This window comes from Mauremys reevesii, linkage group 20 (assembly GCF_016161935.1).
Source record: "Mauremys reevesii isolate NIE-2019 linkage group 20, ASM1616193v1, whole genome shotgun sequence".
Classification (NCBI taxonomy): Eukaryota; Metazoa; Chordata; order Testudines; family Geoemydidae; genus Mauremys; species Mauremys reevesii.
In genome coordinates, this window is record NC_052642.1 from 14860085 (window position 1) to 14886458 (window position 26374).

The 26374-nt window shown below is 45.1% G+C and overlaps 1 protein-coding gene across 5 annotated transcripts in view; it reads right to left on the bottom strand.

The window, feature by feature from the left end:
• RAP1GAP2 (RAP1 GTPase activating protein 2) overlaps nucleotides 1-26374 on the bottom strand; it is a 294972-nt gene that overhangs the window by 221335 nt on the left and 47263 nt on the right. The window contains exons 1-2 of one of the 5 annotated variants that reach the window (XM_039508033.1): nucleotides 21227-21328; nucleotides 20719-20851 (exon numbers count right to left, since the gene is read on the bottom strand). The exons of 1 other annotated variant lie outside the window; for it this stretch is intronic. The gene's annotated coding sequence lies outside the window, so the exon portion shown is untranslated. Of the gene's footprint in view, nucleotides 1-9144; nucleotides 9270-20718; nucleotides 20852-21226; nucleotides 21339-26374 lie in introns of those variants that run through there. 3 more of the 5 variants (XM_039508032.1, XM_039508036.1, XM_039508035.1) reach the window with 3 other exon arrangements.

Consider the following 26374-nt stretch of genomic DNA (forward strand, 5'->3'; position numbering starts at 1 on the left):
TGCCGTGGCTGCAGAAGACAGACTGCATCGTTAATGTTGTAATACCTCATGCACTGCAGCAACACTATTCATCTTTTTATTACAATTGTATATAAAAAGGTAGTGTCCATGCAGGAACACAATCAGATTATATCATGGCAGCGAAAAGACATTCCACATCCCAGCCTATCAATAAGGCAAAGCAAGGCACCATAGGAATGAACTGTAGAACAAAGGAGGCTGCCTACTACTTTTCACCATGCTCCTGCTACAGTGGAACGAGGCTGGAAATCTACCAACATGCCTTGAGCAGTGGGTTCCTGTGGAGGGGGAAAAAAAAAAGGATTCTAAAGCCTTTTTTTTGCAGGTTGCTATTTGTGATGCATTGTTCATTAACAGGCCACGTTATGGAATATTAACGCACTTTCTCAGGTCTAGTGAAACCTATCTCAGGCAAGGTGATCACAAACAACTCAGTCACCCAAGAGGTGATTATTAACTAGACATCAAACACAACAGGGTACATTTCTGGGAGGCCTTAATATGGTTTACATAAATCAGAGAACAATCTAGTTGTACTGATTTTCATTACGGGCCTACCTGTAATGCATTTCTGTGATCCCGTTCACATGGTTTGTTACTTGGAATACCGTGTAGGAGATAGAGAAGGAATATATGGCAACTTACAGTACATGCCAGCCTACCCAACTCAATTGGGAACACTCCCTAGATCTCGGATGTTTATCTGTGAGGCTCAGGATACAATAAAATAAGCCCGGGGCTGCCAATGTGTGCATATAAAACTGAAGATCCAATTCCCCTGTCTATCTAAACGTGAGATTGACCAAAGGAAGAAAAATGCAATGAGACTTGCAGGTATTTATTTGCATTAGCACCCACTCCATGCCAGGCCCTTTCTAAATATTTCAGAATAGTCCTTGCTCTGAGAGTTCAGAATCTAAGAACACAGGAGAAACAAAACACAATGCAAATGCTTCTAGGGTTTTCCCCGGGACACCTCCATTTTAATCAAGCTAATCCCTAGATCCGCTACTCTGTGCTCTTTTAAACAAGCTGCACAAACTTGTACCCAAACTAGCTAGATTAAAGCTAGCTCGGTACATCTACACACGCTGCAATGACGCCCCATGATGGCAGTGTACACATACCATTCTGTACAGAAAGGTCAAGTGACTTACCAGCGGTCACACAGGGAAGTCAAAACCTTCAGCTCAGATTGGCCTTTATGATTATCCAAGCTCCCAACTGCTTTGCTCTAAGCACCCATCCAAACAGCCCCTTTTCAGCTTCACTAACAAGTCTACATACCAACAAATTCAAATATAAGAGCGAACATAAGCTTGTTTTTACTGAGGTCACCCAGTAAGAGACATTTCAACAATACAGACAAGGTTACATTGGATTTAGCCCAGAATCATTAGAAGTGGCTAGAGGAACACACTGCTGATTACAGAAATTGATTTGTCCTGAAGCATTAGAAGCCCCTACTGGTTACTCTGTTGTTTGAAAAACCAAACCCGATCAGGAGATTGAACAATTATTTACATTTAAGACGTGTGATTTTTCTAAAACATGAATTGCTGCTGGAAACATTCCAATTACTGTATCCAAATACACTAGTGATATAAAAAAGAGGGGGCAGGGACACACAAACTAGGGTGCTGCCTCAAAGGTGCTGGTGGATTTTTAAGATTGTTGATCACAGTAGATTGATGGTGAAGTTATACTAGAAATACAGCCAACACACTAAGGATGTTTGATTTATTTGTGCAAAGTAAAGTGGCGTATCAATGGGAATAGATTGACACGATTTTGGAAACGTAAGTCACATGTATGAATTGAGGTTGATATCATGGCATTATTATGCAGTTGTTGACATCAAACTATTTTTTCACAAATGCGCCTCTGCCACTGGGTAGCCACCATTGCCGATAGGATCTACAACGGGTAGACGCCAGACCTAAGACAATGAGGAGTGCCCAATTATAAAGGATTGTTCCTTGATCAGCCAATAGATATCCTAAGAAGGGTTGCCTAAGCTGGGAGAAGATACTTCCTCCTCTTGTCGAAAGGCAGGTGCAAACGGAGGGAGTGGAAATTCTCCAAGGAGGCCAACAAGACAGAAGTGACTAAACAGGTGTTTAAAAAGGACTCACAGGGGAAAAGACTCACACACAAGAAGTTAGGGCAGGAGAAGGGAAGGGGACCGACCAGCCATAGTCAAAGGAGGCAAGCTAAGGGAGAAGGCTCCATGTTTCAGAACCCACCCAACCACTACAACAGAAGGACATTGAAGAGCCTCAGATGACCCTGACGCCACCTCAAAGAATATTCTTGAGTGGAGAGGAAACTGAGGCAGAGAACCACACATCAGATTTATTATTTTGGTATATCTGTGTATTTGTTATGCTACTGAAGAACAATGCTGTGTGTTCGAGTCCTGTATGTACTACACCTAATCACAGGTCACCTGAGAGTGTTAATATGCAATGCAGAAGGCTCATATCATCAGTGAGATTTTGGGAGAGAATGTGTTTAAGATACAGAGGAACATGTGGGGTCAGCATTGGTTCCAGGGTCCTGGGCAATGGACTGTATAGTGTAAACAGTCAGGATGGCGCACTAGATAGACAAACTCTCGGAGTACAGATCCTCTAAGGACCTTAAGACAAACACTGTGCATGGACTCCAGAGTCTTAAAACACAGAGCCAGCAGTCTGGTGAGTGACAAAGAAGTGGGAGGCACTCAAGTGGACCCGGGAAGACATCATTACAATCTACCTTTGTGGGACCTACAGTAAAACCTTTTGTTAAATGGCTACTTCAGAAGCAGATCAGATCCTTAGCTGGTGTAATTCACCCTAACTCCATTGACTTCAAGGTAACCATGCAAATTTACACAAGGTGAGGATCTGGCCATATGTCATTAGTGAGCGCAAGCTGATTATGTACATAGATGATGCGATAAAATAGCATTGATTCAACTGGAGTTGTTGAAAGTGATTTGACAAGGGACTTTGTTCAACTGGATGTGTGGTCATAGAATTTTTTTTTTAAAAAATCAGCTTTTATTGAATGTCTAAGAGTATTTGTACTTCTGCTAATCTCATTCTTAGAGGAAGAGAAGGCAAAACAATTTAAAGCCTGAATTTCTCAGGGGCAGGAGCCAACAGGATTGCAGTGGAGATCAATATGTTTAACTATTTCAGCATTTAAAGTCTATTGATGCTAATCTGTCTTCTCAACACAGTATAGATCTCATTGTTACCTAGGAGCTTTTTAGAGGATGAAGGACTGTCTTCAAGCTGCAGAAGGAGCCAAATCCCAAAGCTTGGCTCTCCTACTATGCAATACAAGTAACTCCTAGTTCCTCTGACACCCTGGAGCAGAACATAGCCTGTGCAGTTCTCTTGGGTAACACCTGCAGTGGACTCAGGACAGAAAAGGCTTCTCCCACTTGGAATACAGAAATCTCGCACAGCAGGCAGGGCTGCAGGCGTATTCTAATACACTGTGTAATAAGTTAGCTTGGTTCATGGCACCATGCAAGCCAGGCACACAACACTAACACGGTACAGGGCTCTCACTCGCTGCCAGCACAAGGGGACTTCAACCAACAACATTTTCACACTTAGGAGCCCAAACCCAGGCACTTAGGTCAGCGACCTGATTTTTCAGAGGCACTGAGCACCAGCAGCACCCTTTGACACTGAGGCGTGCTCAGCATTTTTAAGGTCAGGCCACTTATTTAGGAGCTTAACTCCAGTTGCCCACCTCTGAGTGTTGGATCTTGGGGTCTGTGACAGGGCTCCACTCACCATGCTGGTGCCTCCCGCTGATCATCTTGGGGATTAGCGCCACACGTCACTACATCCACGCCCGGTGGTGCCTCGCCTGCCATCACTTCTGCTCCTGGACCCACGTCACTCCAAGGAATGTGGCATTCTCTTCATGACACAACCCTGCGGCCATGTCGTGATCTGTGCTCCCTGCTTCCGGGGGCGAGTGTTGCAGTCCAACTGTTCCGCCACTTCCCCAGCAGCGACTTTATTATTATTCAATTATTCAGCCACTTCCCCAGTGGACCCAGCACCCTCTTCATCCTTGCCTCAGGGCTCAGCCTGCAACTCCCAGCAGCCAGCCAGGAGCTCTTCTCTAGCTCCCCTGGTCCCTGCTAGCAGCACTGCTCTGTCCAGGGTGCTAGCTTCCTTCTGCCTGCTAGGCACCCACTCCTCCCTCCTTGAGCTCCAGGGAGTAACTGACTCTGCTCTGCCCTACAACTCTTCTTACATGGGCCTCCTGGGACCTGATTAGCTGTTCCTTGCAGCCCCTCCCCTATTGTCTGCTTTCTGCACAGCCTCCCTAGGGCCCTATTAACCCCTTCCTGCCAGTATGGAGTAAACACCCCATCATAGGGTCCTTCCCCTATTATAGAAAGTGCTGGGATAAAAGGTGCCCCATTACTAGTCTTCCTACTTCACAGAAAATGCAATGATTTACCCTCAAATAGCTACTTGCTACACAGTAGTCAAGAGTCTTTTAGACACCAAGCAGTGCCAGGGGCTCTGGCTACTTGTATAAGTGATGGCAGAGCAATGTGGAGATGCTGAATTTGCAGTTTCCCACAATGCACTTGTTATTTAACAAAAACCTTCTTTGGTTTAATGAGTGTTTAGTCCACATTAGAGATGGGCCCTAACCTAAAGCCCAGATCCAAATACTCCTCAACTTTGAGAAAGTTTGGAACCAAGTCCAACCCTTGCAGATCATGAGTATTTGGAGACTGCTTCAAAATATGAAAAGGGTTATAGACCATGGGACCTTTTAAGTATCAGGAGCTGGAGTGACTGTCCTGAGTTTATTTAGCACTGCACTTTTTCCCACCACACAGTGACAACAGTAAGAGATTTCAGGGTACGTGGCACAGTCTTGACTTTAATTTGGTTACTGAGAAGATTAAAGAGATACTGGGAGCCAGTCTCTCTTGAACATACCATGTGCTGCCCTTATATCCAAATTAATCTATTTAAAATACAAACATTTTAGTTTACATACAATGCAGGTTTTCACTCAGCTTATGCAAGAGTCACCCTAGTGCAGGCACCTTGTGCAATATTGAAATCCAAGTAACACCACTTACTTTGGGGCTTCAGTGGTGCCTAGGATTTTGTTTGAGACCTTTGCACCTGGTGGAAATTTACGTGCTGGGGGGATGAACATGGGCAGATATATACCTGAAGCAGCAGCTTACCTACTCTGCCATCAGGTGCATCCACTACCTTGATTTTCATACCCATCAAGAAAAACACCCATGACTGGCACTTCTGAATTACCACTCCCCTTCTGGGGTTTGGTTTATGAACATAAAGTAAGTTTCACTGAAAGCAAGTCTTGTAGTCCCCTTCCCCAAGCTCACCAGTTCTGTCCAGCCCATCCCAAAGTCCTTGCAGACCTTCACCACCCTTATCCTTCCCTCCCAGGCTTCACAGTCCTAGATAGCCTTTCCCAGCTGAGGCTTCACCCACGCTTTGCTTTGCTCCCTGCAGGTATGTCAACTAAGATTTCCACCACCAGCAAACTCCTGCATCCCTCTGTGCTTTCTGAGCAACAGGCTTCCTTTATATACTGTGGCTGGTCACATGATTGTCACCTGATATTTTTCTCCCTTCCCTTTGACTACAATTCCCCAGGATCCCTCAGGGAACTACACATCCCAGAATGCCTGCTCTTAAAGGGGCTGAGCCTTGGAACATGGTTTACTGGTTCTGGGACATCACTATCCTTAAATGGGGTACACCACAATACCACATCTGTGTGTTCAATGGTTCTGCTCTTTCTAGGGTCAAGGATTTTATCTGATCTTAAAAGATGATAGATCAAGAAATTTCACAGCTTTCCAATCTTTAAATGTATTCTTTAACCATTATTAATTGGAACCCATTTTAATGTGCAGTGCTATTCTGCATTTTATGGCCATAGCGCTAACCACATTAGAATCCCATCCCTTCAACAATGATTAAAGAGCAGCTGAAATTTCCTACAGGTAAGTATGCCCCAGTGGTATGTGATGGGATGTTAGATGGGATGGGATCTGAGTTACTATAGAGAATTCTTTCCTGGGTGCTGGCTGGTGAGTCTTGCCCACATGCTCAGGGTTTAGCTGATCGCCATATTTGGGGTCAGGAAGGAATTATCCTCCAAGGCAGATTGGCAGAGGCCCTGGAGGTTTTTCGCCTTCCTCTGCAGCATGGGGCATGGGTCACTTGCTGGAGGATTCTCTGCAGCTTGAGGTCTTGGAACCACGATTTGAGGACTTCAGTAACTCAGACATCGGTTAGGGGTTTGTTACAGGAGTGAGTGGGTGAAATTCTGTGGCCTGCATTGTGCAGGAGGTCAGACTAGATGATCATAATGGTCCCTTCTGACCTTAAAGTCTATGAGTGTATGAGGACCATATTTTTCAGAAAGAATCTCTTCATACATTGCAGATTTTCTGTATTTCTTTCCTTCCGCTCTTTATTACTGAGCGTATCTAGTTCTTTGGGTCTCACGCTCTTCCTTGGGTGTGAACGTAGCTCGGAAGGGATGCACCAAAACTCTGATGGGCCTTGAAAGGAGCAGTGCGTGTGCATACACAAACACACAGTGCATCTCCAGAAGGTCCAGACTGCAGTGTGCACGCACACATATGCATACATATTCACACACACGCACACACTGAATCACAGAAGATCCAATATGCAGCACACACACACACCGTACAAGGTGCAACACACACACTGCATCCCCAGAGGGCAGCTTCCCCCACCATACTCTGAAGGTCCAGAGCACACAACCACTACTCTCAAGCAAGCAAACAAATCACTGACACTGCATGGACATACTATAACATGACTCCCCCTGACACTACCATCACCAGGGCTACCCATATTTCAGGATTATTCCATCCTTTGCTGTGATCCCTTAGCTGCTGCTTCTTGGGGTAGCATTAACTATTCAGATGCGGGAACTGGACAACAAGGAATAGATCACTCAATAATTTCCCTGTTTTGTCCATTCCCTCTGGGCCACCTGGCTCTGGCCACTGTCAGAAGACAAGATACTGGCCTAGATGGACCATTGGTCTGATCCAGTGTGGCCGTTCTTATGTTAACTTTGCAGTGCATATCTGTCTGTATTTAATAGGCGACAACAGCTGAAGCAAAAAGGGCTGATCTTGACTCCTTCCCTTTCCATCTGACCATTCCCCTATAAATCCACTTAATGGTTCTCCCGCACTGTTGCCTTACGATCAGTCTCTTTTTATGGGTGAAGACATGCCGGTGGCTTTCTGGTCACTTTTCTTATGATGTTGTAACGTATTAAAGCTATCCACGCTCTGCACTGTTTAACCACATGGCCAAGAGGAGATGGGTTGAGTGAGAGGTGTTCTGGATCACAATTAGGTTTACGCAGGGTTTCCCAGTTCTGATTCAAGGCCAAATCAGGGCTATTTTGATTTCGTACTGGGTTATACCTACATCACGGATTTGCAAGATTGCAGACCATGACGTCAGAAATCTCAGTCAATCAGCCTCTCTCACAAGATCTTGAATGTTCTTGTGAGATTTCAGCTACATCCAAACCAGTACCAGAAAATAACAGCCCCTTCTGGTTTAGGATCCAACCTGGAACCAGGGGTAGGCATGGATCCATGCCCCACATTAAACTGGAGAGGTTTTCAGATTTATGACCCTGGTTTTGGCTAATCTCTAGCTCCTCCGGCTGAGGTTGGGGTCATGTATCTGTCTCCATCACAGCCTATAGTAATACACAAGCGATTCTGACTTCAGGTGCAGAACAGGCAGCAGAAGCAGATGGACTCTCACACACACAAAAAAATCATCCTATTTTCATGCAAATAGCCTTAGCAAAAAAGAATGAAGGCGGAGAGGTGCAGAAAAGATCTGGTATAGAAGCAGCGCATATTTATTCATAGGGTTACCATCAGCTACCCTTTAAGAGACATCTATTGTGAAGGAAGAAAGAGATTAGTTAAACCTGCTACACACAAAAACTGAGTTATGCTGTCTGAATCCCACTTCTTAGTCTGAATTAGAATCACTGGCTGATTTCCAATCCTGAATATAATGTGCCGTGTGGGCAGATACTATGTCCCTTGCAATACTATAACAACAAGGGTCTTAAAGACGGGCAGTGTCTGGAAAACACAAAATCAGGACAGAAGACAAAATCTCATTCCCTTTTTACACCTGGGATGCAAATGACCAATCTCCCATCCCTTATCACTGCTGTGGTATAGCTCATGAACAGAGTTCGCTGCTTGTACTTGCCCACAGAGATGAGACTGACAAGATCAGTGCTGTGCACCGTATATGCTTGATGCGCATGCATTATGCCCTGTCTTCTCAAGATAAGCGAGAGATCTTCTACAAACGCAACAAAGGGAAAGAGGGTCTCTACTGAAAACATTCTACTGCAATAGTAAAGATATATATTCAGAGACAGCTTCTCCATTGTCCTATTTATGTCAAGCATCTGGTACTTTAGAGATGCATGTTTGCAGAGGTGGTGTCTGCTCTGTCTGCAGGCAGAATGTCCCCCTGCACAATTCTAGTAAAAAAGCCATTTGAAAAGAGCACAAACAATCAAGAATTCCCCATTGACATAGGCGAGCAGAGCACTGAAGAGACCTTTTGAAGTTGCCTCCTTTGAATTTTCAAATTTCCACATCAGCCTTGGAATCATTTGCTGTTCCAAATAAATGTGGCATGAGACGGTAGCTTACATACAGATCACACATTCGAATCAAGAAGGATATTCTTGGTGTCCACATGCATCTAATGTATAAAGCCTTCCTGTTCAACGTTAGTCATTACACATTTAACACAGACACACAAATTGATATTTGTAAGACACTGAAACAATAGCTCCTCCAGACATGCCTTAATTTATATGCACACAAACATACAGTAGAGAGACAAGGATCATTATGTACTTTAGAGAGTATGTATACACGTTTTCCATTAAAGAGCTGCTGTGTATACATTTTCTACTTCACATATGGATAGCCACATGGTCCTCAAATATTGCTATATATTGTGACCACAGTTCAAATTTAGCAAGACTCAAACGGTATCTTACCTTGATTTCCTTGCTGCTCTCTCTATGCAAAATTTACACTTACTGTTACCATCAAGGCTAAATATATGCAGAGAAATGTAATTGCTCCAGCCACACAGTGCTCCTGACGTGGAGCTGCAGCTATTGCATTGTTGATTTTAGTAGATTATGTGTCTGGCTTTGCCAACCTGCTGTTTTAATGCTCCACGGGCTTTTGGCAAAACACCAACAATACTCACTGCCACAAGGGGGCTTTAACAGCTCTCGGGTGCTGTTTATCACAGCAATCCTTCTGTGCTTTTTAAAGGAAACAAAAGAGTTGTTTTTAAGTGTTTTGACTGTATTAGGGCGACAGTTGTTGGATGCAAAAGAATATTTTTTTAAAATATATCTTTGCCGATCCCCTCTATTTCACCCATGTGGACTCAGCCAGCATTTAGATTAGAAAAATTAGAATAAAGGTATGTGCATTTTAAAGGAGGTAGCAAGCTGAGACTCTGGGACTGTTACTAGGGATGGCTAGGGGTAAAAATGATGGAGAGAGGGTATTAAGCATTAAATCATTGGGCCAGATCCTCGGCTGATGTAAATTGATGTTGACATCAATGGAGCAACACCAATTTACGAAAGCTGAAGCTCCTCCAGCCTATTCAATCTTTTTGTTTTCCTCTAGAAAGGAAGGGTTCAGCCGTTTATTAAAAAAACCTAAACCCTTCTGATTAAATTCTGAAAGCAGAGTCTCTAATACTGCACATACCCCATTGTTGGGATGTGACGGTATGATTGAAATAAAGAAAGACATGGATCGTGACTGGATTTCAAATAAAAGCCCTTAAGGGCCAAAGCCCCCACTAAAATAAATGGCCAAAATTCTACTGGCCTCTATTTGACCTATGCTTTCTAAGTCTCAGCCCAGTTTATGTTGCATCCCCTCTGCTGGCTGTCAAAATCAGGCTAATGGTGTAACCCTGTCAAGCGGTTTAATCTGGATCTATACCAAACTTGCAGAAATTTAATCAAACTGGTTTAGAAATAGATTTAGTCAAATCAGTGCAATGCCCTGGTGTGGTTGCACTTAAATCAGTTTAAAAGTGGCTAATACTGACCTAGCTTAATTCAGTTAGCAGAGCTACACTAATTTACACCAGCAAAGAATCTGGCCTTTTAGCCTACCCTCTAGTGGATGGCAGCCAGTTTAGGCAACATTCTGGATTTTGCAGAATACATAAACATCTATATATGTGGATTAGAACAATCTATATATTTATACTAAGTTTAGCACCATGGTTTATCACCAATTTATAAGATTTTTTAAAAATATTATCAAGTGTTAGACCTTAAGACCTGTGAACATTACAGTGTTTGTGCACGGATACACACACACCACACACCAGATTGTTAGATGTATTGTTACCAAAGTGCCTAGGAGCCCTATGCATTGACTGGGGTGGCCAACTTTCTAATCGCACAAAATGGAATACCTGGCCCTGCCCCCTTCTCCAAGGCCCCGCCCCTTCTCTGAGGCCCTGCCCCCACTCACTCCATCCCTCCCTTCCTCCATCACTTACTCTCCCCCACCCTCACTCACTTTCAGTGAGCTGGGGCAGGGGGTTGGGGTATGGGAGAGGGTGAGGGCTCCGGCTGGGGGTGCAGGTTCTGGGGATGAGGGGTCTGTGGTGCAGGAGGGGGCTCAGGGCTGGGGCAGGGAGTTGGGGTGTGGGAGGGGGTGTGGGCTCCAGGAGAGAGTTTGGGTATGGGAGGGGGCTCAGGGCTGTGGTAGGAGTGTGGAGTGTAGGCTCTGGGAGAGAGTTAAGGTGCGGGAGAGGGTTCTGACCTGAAGCAGGGGGTTGGGGTGCAGGTGGGGGTTCAGGCTCCAGGCAAGTGGCACTTACCTCAGGTAGCTCCGGGTCGGCAAAAAGTGCAGCAGGGCTAAGGCAGGCTCCCTGCCTACCTTGGCTCCGTGCGGCTCCCAGAAGCAGCCAGCATGTCCAGCTCCTAGGCAGAGAGGTGTCCAGGCAGCTCGGCATGGAGTGCACTGCCCACGCCCGCAGGCACTGCCCCTACAGTTCCCATTGGCTGTGGTTCCCAGCCAATAGGAGCTGTGGAGCCAGCACTCGGGACAGAGGCAGCATGCGGAGCCTCCCTGGCTGCCCGAGCACCCAGGGGGTGCAGGGACATGCTGGCTGCTTCCAGGAGCCGTGTGGAGCCTGCCTTAGCCCTGCTGCACCCCTGACCAGACTTTTAATGGCCCAGTCAGCAGTGCTGACTGGAGCTGCCAGGGTCCCTTTTCAACTGGACTTTCCGGTTGAAAGCCGGATGCCTGGCAGCCCTACCATGGACCAGGAGCCATTGTGCTAGGCACTGTACAAACAGACAGTCCCTGCCCCAAGGAGTTTACAATCTAGGTAGTTAAATGGCTTGCTCCTATGCAACACTAGTGTGGAAAGGCCAATGTGAACACACAAAAATCCAGACTCAGAAAGCCTATCAGGAACTAGCACATTAATTTGTGATACAGCGCAAACCCAATCTAGAACACATACACTCTAAGGCCTGATTCAGCAATGAACACCAGCATGTGCCTAATGCAGAGCATCTGAGTAGTCCCACTGAAGTCAAGTTTCAAATTTTCTAAAAGACCTAAGTGACTTAGGATCCTAAGTCCCATGTTCAGAAGTGACTCAGGCACTTTAGAGCCTAAATCTCTCTGAAAGTCAATAGGAGTTAGAACCTAAGCCTCCTAGGTGCATTTGAAAATTTTACCCTATGGGACTACTTGAATGCTTATCATCCCTGCTGAATTAGCTTTTGAGATTCAGACATCTGCCCACTAGGAACTGGACTGTGTCCCCAACTCTGTTTCACCTAGTCCCCAAACAGGCACTGGATGGTAACTACTTCCTGTCACGATTGGCAGGGGCCCCAGTTGAAATGGTGACCTACAGATGAAAAGCTTGTGTGCGCCACTCCAATTCCTCAGTCAAATTTGACCCTTTTCTTTTGCATTTAATGTATTTCAAGGCCTCTATAAATCAGACTCTGGATAAAATTAATATTGGACCAAACAGTTTAGAGCTATGTAATATATTTACATATAAATGTAAAACATTTCAGACTATGGTATTTGCCATGTGATTATATAATGTCATCTCGTTCTGCAGTTGTATTGGTTTCACGTTCATTGTACGTCTCCAGACAAAGACACAGCATGCCTAGAGAGAGTTCTGCGTAAAGAAACTGTCAGCTCAAGTTAGGTGAAACAGACAAAGACTACATAGAGAAGCAAGAAGTTAACAATTTTTAAAAATAGAAACACTTGGTTTTACACAGTGCCCCAATAACCTGGAGCGAGAAAGGCCACTGGGACAATAAACTAATAAAAAATGTTGTGTGTACTTGAATATTAAGGATTTGGAAAGCAAATAGGATCTCAGCATGGCTGGTGAGATAAAGCACATTGTTTCTAAATCATCTTACATATTTTTTCCAGTTATTCTTTTTGTTCCAGTTATTGTGCACTGCTCTGCACCCTGGATAGTTATTGACAGCTGTGAAAAGTAGGCCTAAACTGCTACCAAACCAGAATTCTCCCATTACTCACGCATACAGGTGGCAGCTTTTTATAGCCACTTTGCACAGGTGGAAGTGAACACAGCACAAGGCACTGGAGAAATCAGGCCTCAGCCAGCTTTTCCATCGCAGCTGTAGTGGACAACTGACTCAGCTAGTCTGTCTATGCTTATTTATACTTCAGTGGCACCCCAAGACCCCAACCCAGATAGAGGCCTCATTAATCTAGAAACTGTACACACACAGAACAGAAGAGGGTCCCTGCCCCAAAGAGCTTACAATCTAAATAGACCAGACACCATTAGCAACACCGTGAACACCACTGAGAGCAGCAAAAAAGGGAAAACAGGTCTGATTACCCTCTCGTGACAGCTTTATTTTGGGAAGCTCCATTCACTTAACAGGGTTATACCTGATTTACACCAATCTGAGAGCAGAGTTAGCCTCAGTGTGAGTCTACACAGTTTTGTAAGGCAACTTTCTGTCTCAGGATTCCAGATTCTGTGATTTATAATTCTGTTCTACCTTTGTCAGCGACTGCTCTAAGCAACAGCTGGTCTTTTGTGTGTTCATTATGGTGGGTTTCATTTTATTTTGTTTACATGCCTCTTAGGTTGGGATCCACATCATATTTTGTCCTCTTTTCTCTTCTATCCTTACCTGAAAATATCAGGAACTAGATAACTCTGAAAACATGTGGCACACTCTTTCCAAATGAAGAAGAGGCTGTATACACAGGAGAACATAAATACGTATCTGTGCATGAAACTCAGATAACATGGGGAGTTTGCTGGCCTTAATTGCTATTGAAAGCCTCCTGGGTTTGTGGAAGTTTCGCTTAAGCTAAATTCGATGTGGTGTATTGATTTCATTTCCATTAGCTTATTTTCAGAGATGCCGTGTGCACCATCCAAACTCTTACCTCAGAGTCCGCATTGCTCTACCCTTGCCACTAGCAGTGATGCTGGATCCTCCTACTTCAAAAGGCCTATCTCCCCAGAAGACCTCTACCACACGGATTGGCTGGAGCATGATGTAATCATTCCTAGGAGTACTGCCTCTAGATTGGGTGAGCCGGATCCTCAGGGGATGTAAACTGGTGTAGAGCCATCAAGGTCAGGGGCGGTATGCCAGTTTACATGAGCTGAAGATGTGGTCTGACTTTCCAGGCAGAACATTACCGCACAAGGGGCTACTTAGGTGCTGGTGGGAGCAGAAGAATTTGAAACATTTCTATAACCAGGTGATGTGAAATCCATAAGCAACAATATCCATGTTCTTGTTGCCAGATGGCCAAGATGGCTTTTCTTGAACAGGACCATTAAGTGAATTTATACAGATGTATTAAGCATACCTGCTATTAATCCTTCTGCCAAATTGTACCTCCTCTTGTCAGGACTGGGTCAATGATCATTATGCAAAGAAAGGAATGGCAACATAGAGGCTGTGGTATTATTAAAGTGACACATGATCGCTGTGACAGCCTGAAACTCCTTATAGCATCATGCGATTGGGATGCCACTTGAGGCACCAAAAATGTTCTTTAATTGAAGCCCTGTAAACATCACACTGTGACCAACAGCAGTTATTATGCAGAAGTGTCACTGCACAGAGGTACGTGTGATTGTCAGCTCTTCATGACTGCTTTTTCCATCAAAGGAAAATCAAGCCCTGTCAGGACTCCAGGGTGTCTGGAAATTGCAAAGAGCCTTGCTATGAAGGGAGATAAAAAACCCTGCAATGCAATATTCAGAAGTGGCCATTACCTTGTCACCGTGAATGTATCCCATCGCCTCGATAATGCAAAGTGACATAATTTGCACCCCAATCAGAAAGTACATTGCAGGCTCCGCAAAGAGAGATGGGCAGGAGCCACTGAAATACGATCAGCAGGCTGACAGACTGATTTTCTGGAAGAGAGGCCTTCCTCGCTACTTCCTTTGCAAGCTGAGAGAAGAGATAAGAAGATCGCAATCCACCTGCGGCAGTGGCTGCCAGCCACCGAAGTAGCATTGGAAGTCTGGGGAAGGGACAGGTATTCTCCTTCTCATCTGTGCATTGATGTGCTGAGGTAACAAGCAGGGTATTTAGGGTGGGTGACGTGTCTTGGCAGGGCCTAGTCCTCATGCTGTCTCTCTGCAAAGGGGTGGATTCCACCATTAGATTTTAGTTACTGAGATAGACCTGAGTCACAAAGTCTGGATCCAGCTCAGAGCTTCCCCAGAATTCAGGGGGAGTTGTGAACAGTGGGTTTTGGTTCAGTTCCAACATGGTTTTATTTACCATCAATGACTAACTCTTCCTCTGACAAACATGACACATTATTGCCCATTAGGCTTACTGGTCTGTCACTTATTCCTATTCGCTTGTTCCCTATATGATTTTATAACATTTGGGGGATGCAGAACCTTTTAGAACAGGAAGGGCCCAGAAGTGGTGGCCAGAAGAAGCCAGGAGGACAAAGCACTAGAAAAATATGCCATCTTGAGCAATGCTACACTTGTTCCTGAGATAGGGATGACAAGACCTATTAGGTCATTTTCACCTCTAACTTCTTGGATTTTATTGTAGGATTTAATCTCGCTTGCTCCCAGCGTGTTTTGCACAGGGTCATCCCTTATACAAACACAGACAAAGCCTCTGCTTCACATTACCCAGAGAAAGTCTCGATTTAATAATGAGGAATTTACTGATGGTCATCACATTTCTGATGGACGTTCCTGCCCATTCATGTATCCTCACAAGGCTTTCAAACAAACACTTTGTTTAAGTAACAGACTTGAGTCTGTACTATTAACATATTGTGAATGAATTGCAGCTATAGAAATGAAAGTGGATCTAAATGATGTTACCATGCTTCTAGATTCTACATAGGCTTGTCCTGGCAGTGACTGGTCTTCTATGTGTTTCTATAGCATCGAGCACAATGAGGCCTGATCCTGGTAGGCATCATTGGTCCCTACTGCTATACAAATAATACACGCTACAAACCTGCAGCAAGCTTAATTTTAATTTGACCTGGTGTCAAATGGGAATAGTAATGCTTAACCATCTCTGTAAAGTGTTTTGAGGTCTACAGGTGATGAGGGTTACAAGTGTTAGCTATTATTGTGCTCTGGCTATTTTGGTCAGACAATTGGAGACCCAGTCCATCAAGACTATCTTAACACATTCAAACTACTCCTGAACCAAAGCAGCAAAGTGGCACTACGCTTTCAGTACAGAAGCAGGAAATGAATTGGGATCTCCTAACAGCCACCAGCTAATCTCTCAGAGTTGTATCGATTAGAGCCCTGCTTTGAAATGTGATTATGTCGCTAGTCATGGGAAAAGGCACGTCATTCCACCCCCAGAGGCACGGTGTGCCACGCATGCAGTGCCCAGCCCAACAGACATGTTAAATGTGTCCATGTCTAAAACTGCAGCAATAAGAAGCATTTCTACCCTCATATGTACTCATATCTAGATCTTTCCTTGTCAGCTCTCAGAGCGGCTCTGATTTACATCAGGCCATAGACTGCACCCGTGGCAGCATCAGGACTAGAACTTGGTTTTCCAGACTCCTCATCCTGCACTCTGATGCCTAGCACATGCTGCATCTCCACTCTCAATAATCTCCAAAGGCCGACTGGAAAACAAAATATGGTCTCTGCTACAGCGGTTGGGTGCAATTAGATACAGAGATGTAGCAGTGCGTTAAGAAACAGGCCAGCAAAGACCAAAAATAAACATGGAGACAGTTCCTCAGAGGAAACACTAAACCGAGGAAATTAAAACTTCATCACAGAGTACATGATATACAGTGTGACTTTGAAGCAGGATTTGAATTGGGGGTACGCAAGCATGGATCCAACACACCAGCATTGCTCCCAAACTGCCTTCTTATTCTCCAGAGTCTCAGCTTTCATTTTAAAAGAGGTGAGTCTCTAGATGCCATGGAAGAAACCTTGGAAAACATGAACCAATTGCAACCAATCCAGGGCAACGCTCTGAGTTTGCAGGGAACCTGATGCAACAGCTCTGAGGTTTGCATTTCTCTATTCATTTCCACGGGTGCTAATTCTGATGACAATATTTTAAAGGTCAACATTGCTAACTATTTCATTGCTCAAGCATGTAAGACGGGAGACAGTGTATTGTCCTATGAAGACCTACACAGTCGATTGTGGGTGACTGCAAATTTTGGTGTGGGTGGACCTGGACGATATCGTATTTTTTCCCCAGTCAAGAAAGAGCCAAGCAGAAGGAGCCAAGCAAGGGATCTGAGCCCCACCAAGAAGAAACAGAACCCAGAGAGCATCCAAGATCATATATGAGCAGCTCCACAATCTGCTGAGGGCAGCAGCTCATTACTGGGATCTTGAGCCGGCAGAGCTTATTTTGTGGGTGGAGTCGGGAGATTAAGGGATGCATCGAACATTGTGTGCTGAGTTGTTGAACCCCTGCTTCAGAGACACTGGCTTTGGCGGTCTCCAATGCACTCCATTAACCATCATTATGTTGTTCATCACATCACATCTCGTCACACAATGTTCGATGCATCCCTTAATCTCTCAACCAATCAGGTTCAACCAATCAGGTTGAAGCCCTGCTTCAGAGACACTGGCTTCGGCGGTCTCCAATGCACTCCATTAACCATCATTATGTTGTTCATCACATCGCATCTCGTCACACAACTCAGCACACAACGTTCGATGCATCACTTAATCTGGCCACTGACTAGCCACATATTTTATTACATTTTTTCCAAGTAACTTCCCCACCCACTGGGAAAATCAAATAATCGACTGGAATTAACGCTAACCATACTGAACATTAATTATGGATTACATTTCTTGCACTTAAGTTCTGCGTTCAGCAGGGTAACAATGCATCAACAGCAAGCTTAATGCAAGCAGGGGTGGTGATTTGCAAAGATCAGTTAAAATTAACAGGTAGCTTGGTAATTTAAATAAAATAAACGCTCTTTGCCAACTGCAGAGGGGCAATTACAAAGCCCTTCTGGATGGTCCCTTGCTGAGAAATCACCATTTGAAGAAAACATTTGTCAGATGAATAACATATGTGTTCAAATTCACGTCTGCTCTTAAAACAATAAGGGAAACTATTATGGCTTATAGCACACACAAAAGCGAGACGCTCGTGCAGTCTTCTTGTTGCTAAGACTTGGGACAGAATTTTTAAAAGAGGTCGGCTCACTAGGTGCTTGTCTCTTTTGAAAATCTGGCCCCAACTGGGGGTCCTGAGCATTTTGGGGGGAGATTTTCAAAGGTGCAAAGGGCACCCAAAGTCAGTGGGAATTGAGGGCTACACTCGGCCTTTGAAAAGCTCCCTCTTGAAAATCTGGCTCCGAGGTCTTTGCGCAAATTTGGCCCTTAGTTCTAAATCCTGCCTGCTCTCCACATCATCATATCCTCACTGTGGTATTTTCCTTCTCCACGGGGCAGTGGGGGGGAGGAGAGATACTGGTATAACAGGCCTGATTTTGCTCTCACTTCACTCCTGAGACTTCCTGCTGAGTGACACACATGTAACCAAGATCAAAACGATGCCCAACGTGTCTGGTCCTGGGCCGTAGCGCTACATCTGAAAGTTCTACCAAAGCAGAACAAAACCACACCACACAGGGAGAAATTCACCAGCCCATAGCACAAGGGCTAGCACAAAGGCTATGCCCCAAGACCCAGTGGAGCTTATCTCGAGGGCTTACATGGGGCTTGTGCTGGCTCTTTGCATGGGCTGAATTTTACCCTTCATTATAGTTCTCTCATCCCCAGTTAGAAAAGGTTCTCTCTCTCTGAACATCTAGCTCCATTAAATTCTCTTTGTTTCCAGCTCCTCTTTGCCTGTCTTGATATTTCTGTTCATGTGAATCTGTGCAGGTAAATACTTCAGAACTCTTAAGGGTGCCTGGAGCAAAACTGCTCCTGAAATAAAAGAGGAAAAGCTTTTAGATGTGTATCTGTGCAGAGATGTTCTTCAAGGCTCTTGAAAAGCAGGGAAATAGGTACTGTGTTCTGTGTTGCTTCTGGCCCACAAGATTTGTATGTTAATTGGTGTTTTATCACAAAACACTCAATTTAAAATGACAGCCATGCATATGCATTGCAGGCAAAGAAAGCTATAGCGCCCCTCAGATCAGTGGCTCAGAGATGTATTTTCAGTGAGCTTTGAAGGAAAGAATGTAGGCGCTGAATGAAATCTCTGTATTGGAACAAAAATATTCTTCAGATATTTTATGTATACTCAACAGTTCAGTCTATGCGATATGCAGCTTGCTGCTTCTGTTTCATTTTCAATATATGCCTCAAGTGTACAAAAATCATGAGTCAGGTCCCAAAAAAATTAATGATTTTAAGCCAATCCCAAAACTTAATAATCTGGAAGTTCTTTTTCTTTAATTTCTGGCTTTTAGCCTTTAGGGTGCACTTGCATTGTGTTTTCAAACTTTTCCCTGCAACCATAAGGACCAGAAACCTACTTAAAAAAAAAAAAAGAAAGAAAGCTGAGATTCTCATGTATTCACATGACTCCAGGAGCTGGGACTTTAAGAAACAAACCAGATATCATGATGAGACTTAAAACAAAGTCCTGAGCACTGGCAAAACTGTGTACATGTAGTAGAGCCGGTTAAACTGCTTGTGGGTGGAATTTTCAAAAGTGCTGAGGCGACTCTCAATGGGATTTGTGCACCTAAGTCACTTAATGGCTTTTGAACATCCTACACATTATGAATAGCAGGCCAAGCACTCTGTTAAAATAACTCCCTTGACTTCAAGACAGTTCCACCAGCGGAGACTTTGACCCAATATTTATTGCAGCTGGCTGTATCTCTGTTCTTGGACAGACTGTAAAACTGATTAAGAACTTCGGCTGGGATTTTCAGATGAAATCCCCATGGGGATCCTAGCAACCTGAGGCTCTTTCGTAAATTCCAGCCTTAGTCTAGAGAGTTACACAAAGTTACTTCAGCAGACAATCTGGCCTTCAAAGTTCAGTTGTTGCAGGTCACTTTTGCGCATTCCAGAATCTGGCGTGATTTGGATTGAGGGTCTATTTATCTGAACACCCGCAGTAATAAGATTGTGGGATTCTCAGAGGGAAGGTGCTAGAGAAGTGCAGAGTGCTTCACAAATAAATATTTAGTCAGTCCCTCTGTGAGGTAAGGGAGCGTTTTTAACATCAGATGAAGACACTCAGGAACAAAGAGATAAAGGACTGATTCTCCATTACTTTGCCCCATGGGTCATCACTCTCACACCTGTGCTTTGTGGGAGCAGAACACTAGCACCTGAATGAGTGGAGAATTTTGATTTAATAGTGTCTTACTAGGGCTTATACAGGATGTCTGTGGCAGACAGGAATAGAACCTGGATTTCCCATCTCTGATTCCAGGGATTTACCTGCAAGAAAAGATTTCCTCCCGGAGAAACAGTTCCGCTTTTGACTCAAGCTCCCACACTTCTTGGGCCCTGATCTCCTCTCCCAACTAGCTTGGTCTTCAGTGTAGTTACGTCTGATTTATGCTACCGTGAGCAACATCTGTATCTGCTTTTCCTTCATTATTCGGGATCCCAACTTGTAAAACTTGTCTAGCCCCCAAAAGCAAGTATGAAAAATAGCACATCCCCAATGCCATGAAGGATTTTTACTTCCGTCAGCAGCAATTACTCTGAGTCACGCAGGCCTCCCATCTCAAGGCCATTTGTCTTGGCTGCTACGTCCAGCAATGCAACTGGAACCCAAGCAGACAAACTGTCATTTGAGCAGCTGGGCCTCTAACCCAAATCGGCCACAACGACAACGTATGAGCGTCTAACGTGTTTGCTGAGCGCAAGACTCCTGGGCCCGGGTGTTAGAACAGCCATCTGTGAGCAGTGAGGGGTTTTCATAGCTGTGCTGTTCGCTGCTACTTGGGGCTAACTGATCATTGCTTGCCTTGGTGTACAAAAAACAAGGACCTGGTTCTCATTCCAGCACCGCAAAGGAGCCTTTAAAGTGGGTGTAAGTTACATTTACACTCACCTGAGGCCCCTGTACACTATCAGAGCAGTGTAAAGAGGTTTGAGTGTGGCTGAGAATCAGGACCCGAGCGTGGTCTCTCCTGGCACCATTTTATGCGTGGCTATTGTATTGCGTTCAGCTTTTTTCTTACAACCTGTAACCCACAAAACATTTTGGGCAAAATCCTGTGCAATGAGGAGAAGCAGGGATGCTGATTTCCAATGTAACTCCATTTCCAGTGTAACCTTTGCATCCGCTACAGAAGGATCCTTGCCAACCAGGGGCAGGTTGCTTATGGTAAGGCGAAAGGAGGGGCAGCTAGCGGGCACTTTGCTTCTCCTTGAAGGAGCAGCAGCGTGAACCCTCAGAGCTTCCATCAGGCTTGGGGAGATCAGCTCATAACACCCCGTTACGGGAGGGCCAGAGATTAGAAAGATTTCACCGAATGCCCTTTCCCCCCGGGCGCAGGTGCAACTGCTCCTTTTTGAGTGCTTATGAAAGAACGTTTTCTGTCTGTCAGTTTGCTTACCTGCTTGGTGATGCCAGATCAGCTCGGCTGACAATATGATGCTGGTACGGGGAGTACAGCCACTGGAAAGCCGTCAGTGTTCTCTCCTCAATCCGAAAGCGGCCTTCCTTGACGTACCTATAAATAACACACAATGAGAATTACACGGAACTGAAATATTTATTAGGGAAGAGCTGTCGAGCCAAAGAGAGAGGGAGACACACGCTCAAAAGAACGGCTGGCTCAGGGAAACGGCGGAGAGTTGCAAGGTCAAATAGAAATGTAATCACTGGAATTACAGTGGAATCCTCCTTGCGTGGCCCTTGTCTGTTTATAAATGGGGACCAGCAAGGGCATCTTGCCACACTGACGGTGCTGTTTGTGCCGGGCTACCACATTAGGCAGCCTAAGAAGGCACCTCCAGGAGAGTGCTGAGTGTTCTCTCTGCCAAGTGCCATCAGTGGAACAAGCTCCCGGCTCAGCAGTGGAAGAGACAAGCCCAATATTTGGCATAGCCACAGGGCCTTGGATCTCAGAACAACTGCAATTCAGCCTGCTGGCGCCCCTGTGAGACAGACAGGCATTACTGACCCTCTTTTACAGGGGGAGGGAGAGTAAGGCACCAGGAAGTTACAGAAATTGCCCAAAGCCCCATAGATAAGGGGTGGAACAGCGGCTCAACCCCCAAAGTCATGACTAAAGATATGTCCGGGGGTGTGATTATAGCCCGCACCGACACACCCCGAGCTAGCTTTAATCTCACTAGCTTGCATCACAGAACGGCCAAGCCGGAGTTTCCTCACGGGCTAGTCCCCGGGGTTACAGGCGGGTTTCTGCAGACTGCGCTAAAGCTTGCACTGCTGTGGTTTCACCGCTCCAAGACCCAACCTAGCAAGATTAAAGCTAGCTCACGATGCATCAGCTCGAGTTGTAATCACAGCCAGCTGCTGCAGTATAGCCGCCCCGTAAGAGTGTGAAATTCTGAGCCACGGCCAGAAGCCAGGCCTGAAAGCGAACCTTGTCCCTATATATGGGCTACTACAGAGCTAGGGTGAGAACCCGATCCCACTGAAATCAGTGGGAGTTTTGGCATTGAATTCAAAGGGGCCAGGATTTATCCGTGGAGCTGGGATTTCTGGGTTCTGTTCATGGCTTTGTACCTGATTCTCAGTTAGAGGAAGGCCCCTTTAGACAGCGCAGGCCTTAAAGTAAGTGCAAATGTAATTTATACGCCCCGGTGCAAGGAGGCTTTACCGTAAACAGAAATCAGGCCCTCTGTGACAAACTCACTCTGAGACCTCGGGCAAGTCAGTCAACCATGGAGTGCCTCACTCTCCCCATGTATGTAATGGGGGTAATCATAATTCTCTGCCAAGGATACTGAAGTGATGGATCCTGGGTGGGCCAGCGCTGCAGAAGAGCAAAGTGTTTGATAGTAAATAAAGATACTTCTATCTGGCACAGTACGCCACCTGGAAAATTGAAACAAGACAGAGCAAGTTGTTTGCATTTCCATAGCATCCTACAGTCACCTGAAATCACGGGTCTTTCAGGGAACTGCTAGGATGAGCTCCTATGGATGAAGAACTACCAGCGCCCTCTAGTGGCACTCAGTGCTCCCTGGCTGCAATAAAAATCCATGACTTAAATACAAATCAAATTTTCAGAAGCATCCCTCAATCTTGGATGCCTCCATTTCTAGTTTAAACATCTTGGGCCTGATTTTCAGAGGTGCTGGACACCCGCAGCTCCCACTGACTCCATCTGAGATTCAAATGATCACATGGAGGCTTTTTTTAGTGCAGGGTTATTATAATTTATTATTTGTCTAATACCTCCTAGACGCTCCTAACGCATGCTAGGCATTGTACATGTGGCAATTGACAGTTCCTGACCCAAAGAGCTTACAGATGACAATCTAAGCAGACAGACAAAGGGAGGGAGGGGACCCAGAGGCACAGAGCGGGGAAGTGACAAGTCCAAGATCATACAGCATGTCAAAGCCAAGAATCGCGCTCCCCTGAGCCCTAGTCCAGGGTCCTATCCACTAGACATAGAATCTCAGGGTTGGAAGGGACCTCAGGAGGTCATCTAGTCCAACCCCCTGCTCAAAGCAGGACCAATCCCCAACTAAATCATCCCAGCCAGGGCTTTGTCAAGCGTGACCTTAAAAACCTTACAGTGACATTTGATCGTAGCTGAATCCCTGCTGCCCAGAAAGTTCCTCTTCTCAAACTGCCCTTTCAGAACAACCTGATGTAGGGTCTGTTTGTTTGAAGCAGAGAACTTTAAGGCCATTCTGAGTCTAGGGAATGTAGGATTTGCCATAGCCGATCAGACAGTTGGTCCATCAGAACTAGTATCTTGCCTCCAGCAGGTCCACGATGCTTCAGAGGATGCAGAAAAACATAATGCACCCAGTCATTTCTTCAGTGCGACGCATGGGCAGGGGCGGGGAGTTATGATTTTAAAGTTGTATTTTCAAACTTAGCTGTTCACACGGTGCAGCTCCTTCAGTGGTTTACAGTCCCGTCCCCCCTTCAGCCCTCCCCAAAGTGTTTGGTTTCAATGCTGAACACCAAGGGCCTGATTCTGGTGTACTTCCATTTCAGGGCAGTTGCTACAGACGAAATCATCTGCTCTCTCTAAAGCCTTGCTGTAGCAGACAGGGTGATTTCTGAATATCAATGATTTATAACAGTCGTCCTGAACCCCATGAAAATAATTGGAGCAGCTCAGGATTCGGGCTAGTTAGTTTCTTTGCTGTCCAGACTGTTTGTACAGGTCCTAGCTAATTTAGTGGCACTATGGGCCAGATTCTTAGCTGATGTAAATCAGCATTTACAGTGGCTACAGCCAGTGCTGGCTCCAGCTTTTTTGCCACCTAGAGCGGCAGGGAAAAAAAAAAAAAAAGAACCACCACCCGATCAAGCTGCCGTTGAAGTGCCGCCGACGGGCAAGACAGCGAGTGAAGTGCCCGCTGCCGAATTGCCGCCAATCTGGAGCAGGCCGATTGAGCTGCCGCCGAAGTGCCACCTCCACCGCCGATCAGAACGTGCCGCCCCGACAATGGACGCACTGCCGCCCCGGCACCTCCTTCCTTCGCTGCTGCCTGGAGCCGGCCCTGGCTATGGCTACAGCCCTATGGCTTGGAGTGACATATGCTGCTTAAAGGAATTTCTTTGCACCAGCACCCTGTATAAACGGCTCTTTAAAAAGGAGCGTGTCCTGGTGTTTGACTACACGTAAGCTCTATTCTTGCCATTGATTTACTCTTTTATCCCCCTGTAGATATGCACAGATTTTATGGTCAGAATATGTACCAAAGACACATAAGATAAATATACACCTCTACCCCGATATAACACTGTCCTTGGGAGCCAAAAAATCTTACCGCGTTATAGGTGAAACCACATTATATCGAACTTGCTTTGATCCGCCAGAGTATGCAGCCCCGCCCCCTCCTTCCTCCGGAGCACTGCTTTACCGCGTTATATCCGAATTTGTGTTATATCGGGTCGCGTTATATCAGGGTAGAGGTGTATATCTACAGTACACACTGACTCAGCCATTCTCCATCACTGGCTGCAATCTTTACATTCCACCAGTGCCCTTCATCTATGTATCTCAAAGCATTTTACAAACATCAGTTAGTTAAGCCTCGGTGTTTTCCAGCAGCTGAGCATTACCAGCTCCTCAGCTGGCGTAAATCAGCAGAACTCTTTCAGCTTCAGTGGAGCGCCACCGATTTACAGCAGCTGAGGATCTGGCTCATTATAGCTATATCAGTCCTCTGGGGCACAGAAAGGTTAGGGGACTTGTCCAAAGTAATTCCACAGGTCATGGACAGAGCCAGGAATAAAACCCAAGAGTCCCAAACTCATCCTAATATCAAATCACAGGAGTCACACACCAATGTAACACCATTGACTTCAGAGGAGTTAATCCTGGTTTATACCCTTGTAAGGAAGATCAGAAGCAACCTCTACCCACTTTCTAAAGCGCTAGAGCATCTGCTTTCTAATAAGACGTTAACTCATGTGCCCAAGGAATTAGTATCCACCAAAAATTTGGTGCCTCATTCTGATCTCACTTACATGGATGTAAATCACGACCATTTCCACCGAAGTCATTAAACCAGGTGTATGGGATCAAAAAAAATCAGGCCCTTTGGTTCTATCCAATTGCATCTTGGAAAAGAAACCACATGTTTGGCTGCAGGGTCTACATTTATCTGAGAAACAGTTCCATGATCTTGTTTCATTTCCCAGTATAACGAAAACACGTTTTAGAATCTTTCCACAAGTCTATGCAGGGCTGGATTTGCAACTGCTCAGCAAGGGCATTTGCCACCAATTTCCTAACAAATGTTAACCTAAGTCTAGATCAGGACAGAATATAAATGCCAAATTGGTCTCACCTGCCAATCAGTGGCCCATTCCTTCCAAAGACACAGATGAGGGGCCCACTCCTACATCCCTGGCACACCCAAAACTCCCAAGGAAGGGCCAGATTTTGCTGTCCATTACATCAGTATAACTCTGGAATAACACCATTAATTTCTCTATGGATGGCCTAGGCCAAATCCTTTCCTGGTTTAAAATCAGCAGAGTTCTACTGATTCCAGTTTGCACCAGTGGAGAATCTCGTCCATCACTTTCTTCCAAATTTACATCTATGCAACGGAGAGTATAATCTGGTTTCTGAATGGGAGACGTGTGCATGCAAGGAAGGCAGGACTGGGCCCTAGATTAGGAAAATAGACATTTGGGTTTGTTTATGGAAACCTAAAATTGATTCCAAGCCTGAATATATATTATCCATACTCTGAGTTCACCTTTTCCACCTCAAACAGGTAACATTATTGAACTGTTCTCTCTTCACTTATAATAAACTTTGCACTTCTGATCCGTTTAACACAAGGATCTCAGCATCCTTTACAGCTCACACAGCTCCTATAATAATTATTTTTAGCAGTTTTACATATAAAATCTGAGGCACAAAGAGTAAGATTTCCAAAGCAGTCAAGGGGATTTAGATACATCTCGTCCTTTAAAATTAAAACGGATGGAAGATATGTGCCAAAATCCTCTTCATTGCTTTGAAAATCATAACCAAGTGATTTGCCCAAGGTCACAGAGTAAGTCAGTGGAAAGCTGTGAATAGACC